At 42.2% G+C, this 14899-nt stretch overlaps 1 long non-coding RNA gene across 1 annotated transcript; it reads right to left on the bottom strand.

Moving 5' to 3' along the window:
- Positions 1-1259: 1259 nt before the first annotated feature.
- On the bottom strand, positions 1260-7544 carry LOC149747952 (uncharacterized). The gene is made up of 2 exons (XR_016394875.1): positions 5241-7544; positions 1260-4954 (listed from the first exon to the last, which is right to left on the bottom strand). It is a non-coding gene; the product is annotated as an uncharacterized LOC149747952 (long non-coding RNA).
- Positions 7545-14899: the final 7355 nt, after the last annotated feature.

The following is a 14899-nucleotide window of genomic DNA, read 5'->3' as shown; positions in this document are numbered from 1 at the left end:
AAAGCCGACTGTGAACTCATTGTGCCACTGTTGACTATTGGGCTCCATTTCAGGGTGAATAGAAATGGATCCCAGATGTGGCATTATTGCCCACACTAAAAACAGGTTGTTTGATTTCTTTAGACAAGAACGGAACTGTGATGAACCCAAGTTCATGTGCCCTACTCACAGTAAGGCCAAACAAATGGAAACATCACAGCTTGGAGCAGAGAAAGGTTTATTCCAAAGGCCAAGCAGGGAGAACAGGCAGGTCATGCTCAAAAGACCCAAACTCCCTGCTGGTTTTCAGAGGAGAGTTTTTAAAAGCAAAATTTGGGGTGAGGGCTGTGCGGTGCATGACTTTCTTCTGATTGGTTAGTGGTGAGGTAACAAGGCAGTGCTCCAGGAATCTTGTGCTCAGCCTGAAGTTACCTGGGTGAGGACCTTAGTTCCTATAGAAGAACTCAGATTTGTATCAGATTGTTATGTATCAATATATCCCTTGAGGAGGAGCTATCTCCTTGCTTGGTGCCCTGTAATAAATGCTACACTTTCCTTCGCCATAGCCCTGTGTCAGCGGATTGGCTTTGCTGCACATTGGATGAGTGGACCCAGGTTCCATTTGGTGACCGTCCTACTTCTTATAATCCACACATCACATAATTGCCTATCTTCTGAAGACTCTCTCCGTGTTCTCTACATTATTGGAAGTTTAAACCAGTTTGTATTCCTTTGCTGTCATGTCATGGGGCTCAGAAAGTAAAGAAAATAAATATGTTCCAGGAAACCAAAAACAAAAATGACAATTCTAAAAGTTTCCAGAGAGAAGGTATAGATCCCCTGAAAAGAAATGGGAATTCTTAATATCTATAATAAATGTTGGCCAAGAGAATAACTTTTTCAGCATTGAAAGACAAGAACTTTCAACCTAGAATTTTAACACCAATTAAACTGTTTAAAATTTGGGACTAAATTAATGATATATCAGGCGTACATAAAACTTCTCTTAATATTCTCTTGGAAGAAGTACTCCACTAAGAAGAGAATTAATACAAGAGGACACTATGAGACTTATGTTAATTAAGAATAAACAAATAAACACCATATAAATTTTTATTTTTTTCTAAAAAAAAAGAAGCAAAAAAAATGAAAGTGAAGATATGGAGCAGAGAAATAGAATTGAAAAAAACTTACGGAGTGTTTTTATAAAACATAGATAAGCAGTGGGATCCATACCTAGATACATTATAGTGAATTTAAAAAGTGCTAAATTGTATGTGGAATCTAAAAAAAACAAGAAATGATACAAATGAACTTATTTACAAAACAGAAAGGGACTCACAGACATAGAAAACAAACTTATGGTTACCAAAGGGGAAAAGGGGGGGAGGGATAAATTAGGACTTTGGGATTAAAATAGACTCTCTACTATATATAAAATAGATAAACAACAAGGACCTACTGTATACCATAGGGAACTATACTCAGTGTCTTGTAATAACCTATAATGTAAAAGAATCTAAAAAAGAATAGATATACATGTATATGTATAACTGAATCACTTTGCTATATACCTGAAACTAGCACAACATTGTAAATCAACTATATTTCAATAAAAAAATTTTTTAAAAAGAAGAATGTGAAAAAATACAATTTAATACAATGGCATTTTACATGACAACTAAAAACTAATTAAAAATTTAAAAATAAACAAATAGCCCTTAAAAACTAAAATAAAGAGACAAGTTGGCAAAGAATAAATTTAAAACTTGCATAGATAAATAACCGTTACAGAAGTTAAAACGTCAATCACTTTATGAGGCTAGTAATATATATAACCTTGATTCCAAAACTGGATAAGAACATCACAAATTATAGTATCTACATACGTAGATAATTATATATCTAACACATACAAGAAACTCTTGCAAATCAACATGAAAAAGATAAGAAACCCAAAAGAAAAATGAGCAAAACTTGCAATACACAATTTAGAGAATGGATGCCAAGGATGAGATGAGATATGCATTTCTAGGAAGGCCTAGAAATCAGCAAAACGCAAACTTTTAAACATCAATATACTACTTTATACACTTACACGATATACAAAGATTAGAAAGCTGGGTAATACCAAGTGATGGAGAAGACTCGGGGAAATAGACTTGTCTGTGCATTTCGGGAGCAGCATTAAACAGGCACAGCCATTCTGGAAAGCAACCAAGTATTATTTAGTGAAGATGAAGTATTCATATACCTTATGCCCAGCAATCCCCCATGCTGGGTATGTGCCCGGGGAGGCTTTTGCAGAAGTTGTAGGAACACAGGTCCAAGGGTACTTGTCCTATCATTAGAGACTGTCCTATGTGAGTCAGTGATTGGCAGCTGGGGGGAGTGGGAAATGAGGGAGGGGGCAGAAGAGAAATAGGAATGATAATCTGGCATAAAAGGGAAAGGCAACCAAGGTAAAACCAGACTGTGACCTTGCACAGCCTGTTAATGAACTGAGGAATGTGTTCAACCCTGCATCTGAGGATCCTATCATGGGTCAAGGGACTTGTGGTAGAAAAATAAATGAGCAGCTGCCACCTGACTTCTTCATGTGCTTTGACCAAATAGGTGAGCTGTGCAATGGACGTGACCTACCCTTGCCTTGACCTTCCAACAGTCTCCCTCCCCCCATCCATTCAGCTGGCCTCACCCTCTACAAACAAACCCCTCCCCAGGCCTCAGTAATCTCCAGGCTTTGGATTTCCCACCCAAATCTCATTTCCTTCCTTAGAACATTTGTGGAATGGGTTGCTCAACCCCTGAGGAACCCTGCCCACTTCACCTGGAGTCACATCAGAGCAGTGTCCCCATTTGTCCCCCGCACTCACCAGAGCCTCACTGCAGCCATATCATGGGGTCTCGGACCCTGGTGCAGGAGAAGCCCTAAGGAACTAGAGGGAGGACAGATCCTGTGTTTTCTGGGGAAAATAAGTTGTTTTCGCAGCAATTACTTCTGCAACTTCCTAGGCAATCAACCTGAGCACCTGGATACAGAAGCCCCACCTCTCACAGATAAGGATCAGAACGGACTTGTTGAAGTGACGCAGTAATACAGAAAGCCAGCACAAAGGTGAACTCTAAGAGCTGGAGAAGTTACAAGAGACAGAGTTGTTTATGGGACCGTTTCTTGCCCATATGCCTGCATCAGACTTCTCTTTCAGAGCAAATCCTCAGTTATGTTTCCCCTAGATTCCTATTCTATGGCTCTTGCCTCACCTGGTTTCCTGGCAGACACATACTGCCCCATCGTTCCATCTCCTGCAACCCACCTGGTGTGGGCACCCTCAATCTGGGACTTCACCAGACTTCAGACCACAAAATGACCCTAAATCCTTTTCCGATTGTGTGTCCTCAGCTACCAAATAAGCTGGCCAGTCAGCAGTCCTCATGAAGCTTCTCCAGTGGGCAAAGCCCTTAACAAGGAAAACTATAGAAACAGAAGTTATAGGCGCTGCCCTTAAAAAAAATGTGAATTAGTGCCTGCAGGTCACCCGTTAAATGTGAGCCATTATCCTCAGCACTTGCATACATTTTCCTTGATTTATCTTCACAATGACCCCAGCAGTTGAAGCCCCATTTTCTCTGTTTTCCAGACGAGTAAACGGAACCTCTCTGAGGCTGAGGAATATGTCTCAAATAACAGCTGGTGAGTGACAAGTCCAGGACTTCTGACTCCAAGCCCAGGTATTTTTCACAGCACCAGAGTTGCATTAAAGAGAATCCATCCTACTTGCAAATACAGAGCGCTGTGACCTGAAATAGACTCAGAATATTTGCAAAAGAGCTTGTCAACAAGAACAAGTGCATGAAAAAGTAAACCCCAAGCTTGTGTGTTCTGGTCTCTCTGGATGAGAGGGGTTCAGCAGTGAAAGATTCGGAAAGGGGGTTCAAACTTTGAAATCTAGTTTGAAAGGGGGCTATAGATCGGCAGGGAAGAGAAAATAAAGTTGGAATAAGCACCTTCCCTTAAGGTTACTTAGACACTCCTACTGCTATGAAATGAATTTTCCAGTCTGTCTCCCTGAGTAACTGGAATCACGCTGAAACGTGGCAGGGTGAATTTAGGTCAAGAGCACAGAGATATTTCTGGTGACGAGGTGGTTAAATACCAAACCATTTCATTAAAGGAAGTGGTGAAATGTAGACTTGTTTTTTTCCCCCTCGGATGATTTTGGCTTACTCCGTTTGGAGACAGGAGCTAGGATACATGAGCTCTGGAAACCTCATCTGAAAATGGCAATTCTGAAACTATAAGATAACTTTATTACACTGGCATAAAAAGGGTTCAGGGTGAGCCACATAATAAACTGTTACTCAAGCCCAGACCCTCCCAGAGAGCTGGTGTGGGAGCTTTTCACCCTTCCTCCCTGGTTCCCAAACTCCAACAAGCATGAACTAGAAAGGGCCTGAGTCACCGGGTCACGTGACTGAAAGTGTACTCGGTGCCTCTCCACTGTTGGCAGGGCCACATGAAACCAAAGTAGCCAGTGCCTTGCGAGCCAGGGAGTACCAAACACTTACAGGTTCATGTCAGGAAACACCCCGGGGCTGCCATCCAGCCATCGGAGCTTCAGAGAAAAACCATCCTTGGAAATACTTCATCCCAAGGCACACTGGCCTGGCTGCAAGACCAGTCTAGTCAGTCACGTACTTTACTGTCGTTCACATTTGGGGTCTGCTGGACCCCGCAGGCCCGGGATTGCTGGGGAGAGCTCAGCACCACTCCCCGTTGCAGCGTCATTCACTGTTTTTCACAGGAGAGGATGTTTCCATTCCTACCTGTTCAGGTGTGTGTTGGTCAGTCAGTTGATTTAGTCGTGTAGTTAGTTGGTTAATTGATTGGTTAGTTTGTTCATTTTGTAAAGGGCACAAACCACCTCCAAGAAAATGATGTTGTTTCACAGACTCGTTCATGATTTCACTGCTCCTGGGGGAAATCAGAAAAGGCCTTGAACAGGAAGTCCACCTGAAGAACATTTTCTCCTGCTCTATGATTTCTGTTTTGCTACGAATGATGGACTCGGAGACAATTTAGGTTTAGTCAGACCTTAGGAATCATCTAGCCCAATCTCGTTTTCCAGGAAAAGAAGCCCAACCCAGGAGAGATGGAGGAACTCGCCCAGGTCACACATCTGGCCCTTGTGTTTCAAGTAACACCGTACCCTTCACCTGTCCGTGTCCCAAACACCACCACCATCACCAGACACACACACCTACGTTGCCTGCCCTACTGCTTCTAAGAAATCACTGAGTCTTTCAATTCCAGGAGATTTTAAATATATAGGCACCATCGTTTCCTTCCAGCAGAAATGGGAATGACTTCCTGACCACAGAGGGAGGGGCCATCCTCAGCAAAGCTCAGGCTGGGTGGCAGGTTTTTTGTCGTCAGTCTTGTCATTCACCTTTTTTTTTTTTCATTCTTGCCTCCCAATTCCCAGAACCCACCTCCTCAGCACTCAAGTGGATCAGCTGGGTGTAGACAATGAGGGTGGTTGAAAGAGTCGGGGTTTTCAAATCAAAAGGCCTAGATACTAGTATCAGCGGCATGGCCTCACTCAAGACATTTAATGATTGGCGTTTTAAACTGGCAACAGCAATGCCATGGTGCCATGAGAATGCAATGACATCATATTTTGGGAAAGCCCTTTTGAAATGGTTATGAGAGGGAGTGTAAGGGATTATCATCACTACCTCCAAGCTGTCCGCAGCCTGATCACGCGAGTAGAGTTCACAGCCCAGCTGGGCTGGGCCAGAGGCTGGCCTGGAGATTGGGAATGTGGTCTCTCCCACCCGTGTACCCAGGAAAGAGCTGCTTCCCACCATCCTCAGAGGGGACGTGGCAGGGACACAGGGTGGCTGGAACCCAGAATGCACTGGGGCTGCTCTCCTGTCTGCCCCTGAAGCTGCTGTGTGTGTGTGTGTGTGGTTCTCACGGCTTCTGGAGTATTTTAAAGAGGCTGTGTCACTGCTGGCCTGGCAGACAGGCAGCTTGCTCTAAGGCAACAGCTCACTTTTTTTCCCAGCCTGAGCTTGTGCAAGTGGAGAATATCAGGGATGTGGACGCCTCTTCCCTCTTACTTCATGTCCTTCAGGCAGTGAGTTTCTCCCTCCCACTCCACTGTCTTCAGAAGTCTTGACAGAAAAGTCTCCTACCTGACTGACATGGACGTCTCACCACCCTTCTTCATCTCCAAAGACTTTGTTCCTTCAAGAAAAGGAGCATCCCTTTTTTTTTTTTTTTTTTTAACTTGGAAGCAATGGTATAGATTTACCCATGACGATGATGGGGGTTCAGAGCAGCCTTTTTTTACCAAAGGGGAAAGGTGGGGGAGGGATAAATTAGGAGTTTGGGATTAACATACACACACTACTATATATAAAACAACCAACAAGGACCTACTGTACAGCACAGGGAACTCTACTCAGTACTCTGTAATAACCTATATGGAAAAAGAATCTGAAAAGGGATAGATGCATGTATAACTGAATCACTTTGCTGTACACCTGAAACTAACACAACATTGTAAATCAACTATACTCCAATATAAAATAAAAATTAAATTAAAAATTTTTAAAGAGCATCCTCTTTTATACAAGTTAACCACAACAACTGTTTCGTCACAATGCTCATTTTGTCACTCAATGAGCATAGCAGACCCCACCTTCAATTTCTCCTTTCCACAGACTTTTTCCCCTCTGCCTATGAGCGTATTCAGGCTTCTAATAACTTGAGAAATGTTCCTCGATGCTTCCTCCATTATTTTCAATCCTATTCTTATTTTCCTTCCATTGCCACACTTCTTGAATCAGTGATCTTTAGGAGCAGTGTCTTCTTTTCCTGAAATTTTGCTGCACTTCATGCCCCATAGAAGCTTTTCTCCCAAAGGTCGCCAAGGAGTTGTCTAAAGGTCAGTGACTGATTTTCAGGCCTCAGTCTTCCTCTGCAATGTTGATGTTCCACTCAGTGGGATTCATTTGCCCCATGGCTCCTCTGAACGACCTTCATCTCTGTTTCTCTGCCGGATCCCATGTCTCCCTAGTCAACTCCTCTTCCTTTTACTGCCTCCTAATATGGACATTTGTTCTCAGGGCCTCTGCTATTCTATTTATTCTCTTTCCCTTATTAATTTCCTTCACTCTCTTAGATGGATGTTTGTTTCATCCTGAAGACATGTCCAAACCCCCCTGTGGGAGGGTGGAGGAGGGATGGAAAAGTAGAAGGCTAGCTAAAAGATGCTGGGCTTCTTGCTAAGGTCATGAAAACCTTCTAAAATTGACTGCTGTGATGGTTGCCCGTATCTTTGAATAGTCTAAAAAACATTAAATTGTATACTTTAAGTGGAGGAATTGTATGATACATGAATTACAACATCTCAATAAAGCTGCTAAAAAGTCAAAAGATGTCTGTAAGGAATAAACAATTGGAAAACTTAATGGAAAAAAATCTCATCCATAAAATCAACAGAATCCGGAAAATGAATTGTACAAAGCCTTTATTTAGAAAATTACAACATTGAGGTACATAAGAAAAGACCTGAATGAATGGAGATATAAAACATGTCTGTGAATGGAAGATTCAACATTTAAAAGAGGTTAATTTTCCCTGAATAAATCTATAAAAGAGATGCAACTCCATTCAAGTATTTATTGGATCCTAAAATTCACAAGTAAGGGAAAGGGGCTAAAAATATCCAAGACACTCCTGATAAATAAAGTGAAAAGACAAGGCTTGCCCTACCAGAAATCAAGACTTAACTATAAAGTCGAATTATTGAGAGTGTATTAGTAGGGGATGGACAAAAAAGCCAATAGAAGAGAATAGAGAACTCAGAAATGGACTCGCATATAAATTAAAACTTGATAAATGAGAGAAATGACCTTAAAAATAATCAATGGAGATTTTTAAAGAAAAGATGGCATATTTAATCCATCAATGATCCTCATATGATTGATTACCCACAAAATTATGTCTCTGTCTTCCACCAACCACAGAAATAAATTCCAAGTGAATTAAAACATAAATTTGAAAAGAAAACTTCACAACTTTTAGAAGAAAATTGGGAGAATTGCAAAAAATAAAATATAAATCATTCATAAACATCTTAAAACCCATTATCAAAGAAATTCAAATAAAAAGTAGGAAGAGGGGCTTCCCTGGTGGTGCAGTGGTTGAGAATCTGCCTGCTAATGCAGGGGACACGGGTTCGAGCCCTGGTCTGGGAGGATCCCACATGCCGCGGAGCAACTAGGCCCATGAGCCACAGCTACTGAGCCTGTGGGTCTGGAGCCTGTGCTCCACAACAAGAAAGGCCGCGATAGTGAGAGGCCCGCGCACCGCGATGAAGAGTGGCCCCTGCTTGCCACAACTAGAGAAAGCCCTCGCACAGAAACGAAGACCCAGCACAGCAAAAATAAATAAATTAATTAATAAACTCCTACCCCCAACATCTTAAAAAAAAAAAAAAGTAAGAAGATATTTTCACATATTAGGTTCTCAAAAATATTTTCCTTGGTAATACTCAATATTGGGAAAAGTATCATTCCATGAACATTGATATGCTGCTGGTAAAAGTATAAATTACAGCTAACATTCAGAAAAACGATCTGGCAATTTGGATAAAAATGTCCATAATTTTTCACCTTGTTATTATACTTCTAGTTAACCATCAGGAGGAAAAACAGGAATGTAATAAAGATTTGTGTTCAGAGATGTTAGTTATTGCATTGTTTATAAAAGAAAAGAAAGAAAGAAAGGAACAGCATAACTATCCAAAATAAGGAAATGTTTAGGGCTTCCCTGGTGGCGCAGTGGTTGGGAGTCCGCCTGCCGATGCAGGGCACACGGGTTCGTGCCCCGATCCGGGAAGATCCCACATGCCATGGAGCAACTAGGCCCATGAGCCACAGCTACTGAGCCTGCGCGTCCGGAGCCTGTGCTCCGCAACAGGAGAGGCCACAACAGTGAGAGGCCTGCGTACCGCAAAAAAAAAACAAAATAAGGAAATGTTTAAATAAATTATAGATTATAATTTATTTATAAGATAGACTCTTAGCAGTCATTCACTTACAATGATGTTTATAAAGAATTCTTAAAGGTATTGTGAAATAAGTGTGCTGTAGGGTTAAGTAGCAATATAGGGTATAGACCTGTATTACAGTGTTATCCCCACTATGCAAACATACGCAGGGGTCCTCATTATCTACATAGTCATTATCCAAGTCTTCAGAGTTGCAAGATTTAATGAAATGAGAGGGAGTCTGGAGAGCTGCACAAATCACGTGTGAAGCCACTAGCAAATAATTCAGAGAGTTAGATCCATAAAAAATTGAAGGTAAAGTTGGCAAGGGTGATGATAAGATGGGCCATGCAGAAGAGAATAAACTGACTAGTAAAGTATTCTGAGAGGCCATTGAGGAAACTGATGAACTCTTCAAATGTTTTTGCAGAATTGGTCCTCTTTATGACTGTGTTACTTTCAACCAGGTTGCTAAATTTAAAATCTGAAATACTTTTTCCCTGAACACGAGTATCACATCAAGTTCTGCTTTCAATCCAGTGCTTTAACCTCTCCATCTCTTGCCATAAAAGGCTATTTCTCCTTAAATGAGCCGGAGACCCTGATGGCGCAGTGGTTAAGAATCCGCCTGCCAATGCAGGGGATGCATGTTCGATCCCTGGTCCGGGAAGATCCCACATGCCGCGGAGCAACTAAGCCCGTGAGACACAACTACTGAGCCTGTACTCTAAAGCCCGCGAGCCACAGCTACGGAGCCTGCACGCCACAACTAGAGCCCGTGCTCCGCAACAAGAGAAGCCACCACAATGAGAAGCCTGCGCACCGCAACGAAGAGTAGCGCCCGCTCACCGCAACTAGAGAAAGCCTGTGCGCAGCAGCGAAGACCCAATGCAGCCAAAATAAATAAATTAATAAAATAAAATAGAAAATAAAATATTTTAAAGAAACAAACAAACAAAAAAAAAAGAAAAACAAAGGTGGTGGTCAGTGGATGGAAAAGTGTTAAAAAAAAAAAAAAAACAGCCCGAGAACTTACTTTGCATCACTTCCCTGCTATCTCCTTTCACAGAGAGAGACGCAGAAATTGTTGGGCTACACTACTGCATTCTGTATTGAACATTTTGGGCTAAGTTGTACGAAGAAAAATGGAGTTTGGTCAAGAGATGGTGTATCCTTTTCTTGAGCGTAACTGCTAAATTTCACTTTTTTGATGTCCTTAAAATCCCTGAGTTAGGTGAGAAAAGAACTGTCAATATATGTATAAGCTAAATAATGTTGAAATCTTCCTTATATATTAGGAGATATATATATATTCATATAATATATACAATATAATAGATTGTATATTAGGAATGATATATTCCTTACATATCATTACTGTAAGACACGACACACTCAGAAAATAGAAGAGTTCATTTAAATAATAGAAATAAACAGAAAGGAAAAAGGTAATAGAGGTGCTGGGGAGAGGTACTCAGGTAGCAGCCTACTGAATACTAACTAATATACTGAATACTCACAGCTTACCAAAGTGATTCAGACACAAATTTACAGATGAAATCTAATTCTCTGAACATCTGCTCAGGAACCCTCACAGGCCACCCACAAAAAACAAGAGCATCCTTTCTTCTCCCCTCGGGGGTGGGGGAGGAAGACTATGAATAATAGCTTCTTAATGCAGGAAATGGAAAAATAAAATAGAACAAACGCTTGGATTTGGGGTTGAATGAATTAATGATAATTTATATTTCCTACGCATTGTGGGTAAAAGTGGTGAAACAGACAGATCAAATGAGGTTATCTGAGGGAGGCGCATTATTTGTTTGTATTCTGCCCCTCTCTGTCTAGGGCTTGAGGAGACTGACAGTCACTCTGAAAATAGTAACATTCTATATGCATGAATGTTTAGAAGAAGGTAAGAAAAACAAGAAAGGGGTGGGGGGAGGGGAGAAAGACAGGAAGGAATTTCACTTAAGTGTATTTCATTTGTATAATCGGTTTCCTGGAGGGGGGAAAATAACAAGACAAAATATTGGTTACCATTTGATTAAATTCAAAGAAACATTTATTGAGTACTTGCTCTGTGCTAACTCGTGCTAGGCGCCAAGGAGTGTCACGTGATAACCGGAGTGAGTAGATCTCTACATAAGGGATGACCATGTCCTCCTCCCACTGTCACATGCTCACAAAAGATGGTCCCGATTTTACCCCATCACAAGGCAGGAATCCGCAGCAGGATGGAGCCCAAACCAATGCCAGTTCCCTTTGAGCAGGACCAATCCAAGAGAGCCTCAGAAGGCAGGATTGATTCCAGAATTCATCTGGGTCTTTCAGAGTCGACCTTAATTTTGAGTTATTTTCCACTCTAAAGGTGGTCTCTGGTTATTCTCACAATTCGCTCTGTCTTCTCACTAACTTCTAAACCAGCTAGATAGGAGCTTTGGGGAATGACTCAAACCAGAACAGAATGTTTAGGGAGAATGTATAAAGCGTTATTTATGTCTAGGTGGGTTACTTGTGGCAGGTTACTCTCTTCCCCAAGAAAGAACAAAGGTGCTGTAAGTTAAGGGAAATCATAGTGCCTGGGGCTGAAGAAAGGAGGCATAGGGTCTGGGGAAAGCTAGGGACCCCGGGTTTGGGAACCAGTCACTATCTGTGCACTCACCACTAAATAAATTATTCAACTTTTCATGTTTCTGTTTCCTCAAACTCTGAATGATGACAATATTACCTATGTCACAGGGTCCTATTGATGATTAAATGAGATAAGAGACTTGAACATTCTGCAAATGTCTAACACAGATGGTAATTAACATTTATAAAATTATGAGAGAGATATCTGAATAGGTGAAAGAATCCGTTTCTTAACAGCAGGGGAAGTGAGCTTGAGAGACCAGACTTCAAAGAGAGCCTCTGGAGACAAAGAAAGGACTAGACTCAGAAAACTGAAAGGAAGCATCTGGCTTGATGCATCCATGACAGAAGCTATCCAAATAATCAGACTCTGCTCTGTAATTTGGGAACCTGGGATTATATTTGTATAATCGTATTGAGCCTAAACTCTACATGCTGTCTGTGAGAATTATAAGCAAAGAACATCAGAAGGTAGCCTAAAATCCACCGCTATCAAGGGCTTTAGAGGCTGGGGAGTGTTGTGTTCTAGAAGCCCTGAACATGCGCGGGAGGGAGCTGGCCACTGACAGCAACCTGGCTATAGGCCCACCACACCGTCATCTCCATCCTATCTGAAACTGCCCTCCTGGGGCCAGCCTGAAGCTGGACCAGATTCCAAGTAAATTGGGATGCAAAGTGCCTTTCCCTGGACAATCCAGGGAGACTTGGTGTTACTTCTTGGTTCCCAGTCCTGGGTTTCTTTTCCCCTTGTCTTTGTTTAATTTTACCTTTTACCCTGTTGCATCTTTTTTTTTTTTTTTTTTTTTTTTGCGGTACGCGGGCCTCTCACTGTTGTGGCCTCTCCCGTTGCGGAGCACAGGCTCCGGACGCGCAGGCTCAGCGGCCATGGCTCACGGGCCCAGCCGCTCCGCGGCATGTGGGATCTTCCCGGACCGGGGCACGAACCCGTGTCCCCTGCATCGGCAGGTGAACTCTCAACCACTGCACCACCAGGGAAGCCCCCCTGTTGCATCTTTTGAGCCCACACAATAAAAGCTGTGAGGAAACCAGTGCTGAACTGACAAAGAGGGCTACAGAACTGAGCTAAAATGGTCCTTTGAATCTCACTCCTGGTAAATCCTAGAATGACCAGCTTTTCCCTTACATCTGTTTCTTCCTGTCAACTAAACGCCAACAAGGACACATAGTCTCAAAAAACTTACTACTATTTTGCAGACAGCTGCAGAATTCCAAAACACTGTAAGAATTTTGAACAACTAAAGCAGGAATCGTTAATAAGCAAACTGCAATTAGCTTTGGACAATTACTTCAGGTCAATAATAAAGTGGTACTATTTAATATTTAAATAGCAGGTTAAATTCTCCATGTTAAGTTCAAAGACTTGAGCCAAACTGTGGTATTTATGTTCCCCAGGCATCTCTGGACCCCAGAACCTCATCACTCCCTCCACCCATCCTGCAGCATTAACACTATCTTCCAGCCCACGATGTCTGATCCAGAAGCCCCCAGGCATGCTGTGGCTGTGAGCACTGAAGTGTGGGCAGTCCTAGTTAAAACGTGCTCCGAGGGCAAACACACAGCAGATTTTGAAGACTTGGTACAGAAATAAGGTAAAACTTATTAATAATTTAAAACTACTGATCACAAGTTGGATATATAGAGTTAAATAAAATACACTATAAATATAATAAATAAATAAATAGCAGGTTAAAGTTTACAAAATCTTTTACATCCATTGTCTCATTTTTTAAAAATTAACTAACTTATTTATTTTTGGCTCCATTGGGTCTTTTTTTTGCTGTGCGTGGGCTTTCTCTAGTTGCAGCGAGCAGGGCCTACTCTTTGTTGTGGTGCGCGGGCTTCTCATTGCGGTGGCTTCTCTTGTTGCGGAGCACAGGCTCTAGGTGTGTGGGCTTCAGTAGCTGTGGCTCGTGGGCTCTAGAGCGCAAGCTCAGTAGATGTGGCGCACGGGCTTAGGTGCTCCGCGGCGTGTGGGATCTTCCCGGACCAGGGCTCGAACACTTGTCCCCTGCATTAGCAGGTGGATTCTTAACCACTGCGCCACCAGGGAAGCCCCCATTGTCTCATTTGATGAAAGCTCCCCAGGTGAGGCATGTATCTGTGGTAGGTACCACCAGGTGGCTCCAAGCGATTCTGGCCTCCTGACATTCATGCCTTTCTGTAGCCACTTCCATACGGAATGGGGCTGACCTGCATAGTTGTTAGAATATTGCAGAAATGATGGAGTGTCACACTTCAGCAAGACATTACAGCTTTCACCTTACTCCACTCGTGGGTCACTCTCTCTGGGAGGAGACAGCTGCCATCTCGCGAGGACACTCAATGGCTCTGATGGCTATTTTTCTGTTGTTAACTTGACGTGGCTAAGGGATGCCCAGATAGCCGGTAAAACATTATTTCTGGGTGTATCTGTAAGAGTGAAGCAGATCAGCATTTGAATCAACAGACTGAGGAAAGAAGATTGCCCTCACCAGTGCAGGTGGGCATCAACCAATCCATCAAGGGCGCAAATAAAAGAAAAAAGTAGAGGAAGTGCAAATTTGCTTTTTCTGCTTAAGCTGAGACTCCCATCTTCTCCTGCCTGTGGACATTGGCGCACCTGGTTTTTGGGTTTTCAGGCTCAGACTAGGACTTACGTGGTTGGTTCCCCAAATTCTCAAGCCTTCGGACTCTGAATTGCATCATGGGCTTTCTTGGTTTTCCAGCTTGCAGGCAGCAGGTATTAGGACTTATCAGTCTCCACAAATGCATGAGTCAGTTCCTACATAAAAATAAATTCTCTACCTATCTATATCCATATCTATATACCCTGTTGGTTCTGTTTCTCTGGAGAATGCTGGCTAATTCAGCAGCCCAATGCAGAAGTCTACATAATGGGGAACGGAGACCTTCTGACAACAGCCAGAAGCAACTTGGAACTGGATTTTCCAGTCCCCATCAAGAATTCAGATAATTGCAGCCTCTCCCAACATCTTTTCTTAAATAACAGCTATATTGAAATATAATTTACATATCATACAACTCACCCGTTTAAAGTGTACAATTCATTTAAAGTTTACAAGTGTTCTTTTTTAAGTATATTCACATAAATGTGTAACCATCACCACTGTCAGTTTTAGAACATTTTCATCACCTCAAAAGAAATCTCGTATCTTTTAGCTGTTAACTCCCTATGACCCCATACTCCCCGGCCCTAAGCA

Source organism: Delphinapterus leucas, chromosome 11 (genome assembly GCF_059928025.1).
Source record: "Delphinapterus leucas isolate spDelLeu-1000000601 "Yukka" chromosome 11, BTC_Dleu_Yukka2, whole genome shotgun sequence".
NCBI classification, from domain to species: Eukaryota; Metazoa; Chordata; class Mammalia; order Artiodactyla; family Monodontidae; genus Delphinapterus; species Delphinapterus leucas.
Note: the sequence above shows the minus strand (reverse complement) of the source record. Positions and strands in the feature narration are given on the sequence as shown.